We start from the raw sequence: 3,950 nt of genomic DNA on the forward strand, positions 1-3,950 counted from the left end.
TTTTTTCTATGAAACCACAAACCCTGCTACGTTAGATCTCAGCCAGAGCGAGCATAAACGATCAGAGATATGCTTGCTTTTCGATTAGTGTGCACGATGAATAAAATAACATTTCACAACAGCAATATCTGTCTGAGCTACTAAGTGGTCTGCTCGCTGGTTCAAACGGCTGTAATAAAAACGCTTTGGTCCCGTTTCATCAGCAGCGATTTGTGGAATTTCCTGCCGTGTATTATTCTCATAAGTCGACAGAGGCTCCGGTGTTTGCAGTGCTCAGTGTTCTGTCAGAAAGATTGTAGGATGGTGCCTCACCGCATCAACACTGCTGTTTTGTCAGCTTCATGTCTCCCACCTGTCTATGTCCTGCATCTCTCAACTCCTCTCCTCTACCTTTCTTTCTTTTCCACTCCTTCCCTCCTCCCTTTCCATCTCCCTTTCCTTTCCACAGATTCTTTCACTCAAACCCTTGCAGAGATCAATAGACTTGATAAACCAGTGTCATACAGCTTTCTGTCTGAAAGGGAGGAAAAAAGGGGGAGGGGGTGTCTTATATTTAAAACATCATTATACATTATGCACATGGATCATACATTTTCAAAGCCACACTCCCCAATACATCAGTATGGGGGTGGGGGGGGGGGGGGGGGCATGCGGAACACATTCCTGGCATACAAAGAAAAGGCGGCTGAAGCTGGATTTAGATTTGTGCCTTTTTTCACATGTGGTGGTAGAATAATAAGAGCCAGTACCCAAAGAAAAAAGACAGAAAGAGAGAGAGAGGGATAAAGGAGAGACAATAAACAATTTGACATCTCTAGGGTACGGTAGCTCCCTCTCCCTTGTTGTCTTTGGCTTGCATTGCCAGTTCTGTTATGATCCCAGTCAAAGAAGATGCCAACTCGGGGCGGGGAGAGAAGACGAAAGGAATGAAAGAGAGAGAGAGAGAGAGAGAGAGAGAGAGAGAGAGAGAGAGAGAGAGAGAGAGAGAGAGAGAACGAGTGAGAGAGCAAAAGAAAACAGGGGTGAGAGAGAGAGATAGAGAGTAAGAGAGCAGCTCATAGATCCTTTGGGTTAGATGTTGATTTGAAGGGAGAAAAGAAAGAATAATAGTCTTTGATGTGGAAAAAAATAAAAGCCTGCACTTCTCAGCTTTGATGGGAGAATGTCAGGAAACAGCAGACTAATTGGTGTTGTAATCTCCAAGGATAGGAGGGGTGGGTAACACAGAGGGGCGAGGAGCTTTTGTGCTCCTGATCCCATCCATGGTCCGGGGGTATGGGATGGCATGGGGTGAGGAACAGGACGGGGATGGGGCAGGACGAGGACGAGGACGTGGTGGACCGGAGGGCAAAAGCTCCACACACACACAACAAAAGCCAATTCGAGATACAGATAACACAAACACAAAAGGGAGTATGTGTGGAGAGCCTGAACATATGATGATGGATTCAGTTTAAGACATGCGGCTTTACGTGTGGTGGCTTTATAACGCATTTGACACCAGGCCAATGGTCATGCAGTGGTCAGTGATGACACAGCTCACAGCATGAGGTAGAAGGGGGCGGTGGGTAGGGGGACTTTTAGGGTACTGCGGGGCACTATCATTTGGACTTAGCCCGGCACAAAAACAGGAGCAGGCAAATGTCAGGAAGATTACAGGAGCAGCTCAAGGTCACTATGCATGGGAGGCTTGTTTGGAATCGTGCTCAAAAGATGTAGACGCAGATTCCACAGAGAGCAAAGGGGGACTGCGGTGAACAGAGGTGAACAGGCTCTTTTTACTGTAATATATACAGTATGTGTAATATATAGCGTATATATATATATATATATGGGTCAAGGTCGTATTTTGGGGCTCAGACGTTGGGTGGCACAACGGCATCTAATGTCCATAAATTAATTTGTAATTGGTGGTTGATATGCTGCATTGAATGCTTTGCATCTTAGATGGTCTACTAAAAACAAACAAACAAACAAAAATCCATAGGCCTACAATAGTGGCACTGGCTGTCGTTGCACCGCCCTGACGTGTGCTACTGCTGAATCGTCACTGACCCACACACATATATATAAATAAGTATATAATACATATAGTAGGTACGGGTCGCGTATGGGTTGTCACTGTATATATACAATATACATATTGTATATGTATATTGTACTATGTATTACTACGTATTATATAGTATAGTGTTGCACCAGAGAGAGGCAATGTCAGAAAAAGTCGAATCTGGTGGTTCAGCGCGATGTGTCTCTCACCTTCGCAGTCAGCAGATCATACCTTTATGACTGAATAAATTATTCACCATTCAGATCACATGAAAAATGCAACCCAGCAACTCTCCTTTTCACTGCTGAAATATTGATTTTGGCTTTTACAAACAGCAATTTCAAAGACCCCTACTACACCCACACCCACACTCACACCCACACCCGCCCGCGTGTACATCCCTGTAACCCCCGAAAACAGTTCTGTGGTCTTCTTTTCGATCTCCGTTCGGGGGCAAGGAGAAATCTGTTCATCTCATCCCAGCCCAGTCAAACATTTTTTCTCTCTCCCTTGCCATTCGCAAGCATACTGTACATGACACTCTTTAATTATAAGTCTATGTTCAGGGGAAAAAGCAAAGCATAGATGATGTGGTAATGTAATAAGTGTTGTTAGCACAGTGAGCTAGAACCTAGGGAGCAGAGAGAGAGAGAGAGAGAGAGAGAGAGAGAGAGAGAGACAGAGACAGAGACAGAGAGACTGACAGGGAGAGAGTGAAAGACAGACAGAGAGGGATAAGGAAAGAAAGAGAGAAAGAGATGGATAGAGAGAGAGAAAGAGAGATAGAGAGGGTGATTCTAAATGAGGTGCTGTTGTGTTATCCCAAACCCTATTAAAATTTCATCGGCCCTGTACATTTCCATGAATGGCATTATTCAAATTATGCAAAGTCACATCAGCCCAGCCTGCATGCCTATGCAAAGCTGGCAGTGACTGAGGCAAGATTCACCAGGCTGGGGGAGAGGGAGGGAGGGAGAGAGAGAGAGAGAGAGAGAGAGAGAGAGAGAGAGAGAGAGAGAGAGAGAGAGAGAGAGAGAGAGAGAAAGAGAGAGAGAGAGAGAGAGAGAGAGAGATAGAGAGAGAGAGGGAAGGAGGGGGAGGGGAGTTTGTTTGAGGCATGTGGCCCGGGGTGAAGGTTTAGTTCATTGGTGGACACGAGGAATAGGAGCGGTTGGCCCTCTGGAAAACGATCACGGATGAATTATACACCTTCAGTGGCCTGGGATAAACAGGACGGTTGCTAGGTGATGGGTCATTGGAAATAATTTAGCTAAAATTACAGCAAAATGCGTTTGAAAGAGAAGCTGAAATTTTGGTGGGGTTGATAGCTTAGGGATGGTAGGGAGTCAATAAACTGTGGCCACAATGTGCTCGTGCGTACGTGCGCGCGCGCGTGTGTGTGTGTGTGTGCGCGCGTGCGCGTGTGCCTGCGTGCGTGCGTTCATGCTTGCGTGTGTGTGTGTGTGTGTGTGTGTGTGTGTGTGTGTGTGTGTGTGTGTGTGTATGTGCATGCGCGTGCGAGCGTTCCTGTGTGTGTGCACGCCATGAATGACACTACTTTGTTGCCCGGGTTACGCCATTGTGCCCCACATTCCACTGTTATGCAGTCAGGATTAAATGGGGTCCTGTTCGCGCACCCTTTCCTGGAACGGCATCATGTGCGCTTTAGACTTTCTGCATACAGTACTTCCAGGACCTTTTTAAAAAATACTCACCCCAAGACCTCTACACGGTACAGTTGATTGACATCACATTTTGGAGTGTTGAAGAGAGAAAAAAGTAGGAACAAATACACTGGAGCAAAAACACTCAATAGTCCATAGATGAGTGTTAAAGTTGACCCTGTGGGTTGAGTCATTGGACAAAGAGTGAATTCATTCTTACTCTCGAGGTGTTGAAT

At 45.8% G+C, this 3,950-nt stretch overlaps 1 long non-coding RNA gene across 2 annotated transcripts in view; it reads right to left on the reverse strand.

The window, feature by feature from the left end:
* Positions 1-417: 417 nt before the first annotated feature.
* Positions 418-3,950, reverse strand: part of LOC134439207 (uncharacterized) — a 58,919-nt gene continuing 55,386 nt past the window's right edge. For both annotated transcript variants that reach the window (XR_010032727.1, XR_010032728.1), the window contains one exon: positions 418-514. This is a non-coding gene — a long non-coding RNA (uncharacterized LOC134439207). The remainder of the gene's footprint in view (positions 515-3,950) is intronic.

The sequence above is a fragment of the Engraulis encrasicolus genome, chromosome 22, assembly GCF_034702125.1.
Source record: "Engraulis encrasicolus isolate BLACKSEA-1 chromosome 22, IST_EnEncr_1.0, whole genome shotgun sequence".
Classification (NCBI taxonomy): domain Eukaryota; kingdom Metazoa; phylum Chordata; class Actinopteri; order Clupeiformes; family Engraulidae; genus Engraulis; species Engraulis encrasicolus.